Genomic DNA, 421 nt, shown 5'->3' with positions numbered 1-421 from the left:
ATGAAATAATATTAACCCACGTTAACATCATAGCCCGAGATTTATTGGGTATCAAAAACCCAACACCACTTTTCACTATCAAATGAAAGAATTCTGAATCAAAAGTTTGTTCGATTGAAACCTTATCACTGTTATAAATTAAAAGTGTTTCTTCATTGTAGTGTTCTTTCAAGTTAATTATCTTCAATACCTGTAATATTTTTCGGACATGATTATGAAGATAAAGTCTAACAAAGAATAGAACATATATTTGTAAAGCAAAAGAGAAAATTTCTTCAATTTTGTGTGTGTGATGAAATTCTTATTGAATTCACAAGAAAATTTTGGTCTGCCATCTGGTTGGAAAAGAATGCTAGAGATTTTTTTTTTTTTTTTTTTTTTTTTTTTTTTTAAATTTTGTTTTTTAAACTTTTTTTTTTTT

Source organism: Olea europaea, chromosome 3 (genome assembly GCF_002742605.1).
Source record: "Olea europaea var. sylvestris chromosome 3, O_europaea_v1, whole genome shotgun sequence".
NCBI lineage: Eukaryota > Viridiplantae > Streptophyta > Magnoliopsida > Lamiales > Oleaceae > Olea > Olea europaea.
This window is presented reverse-complemented; position numbering follows the sequence as displayed.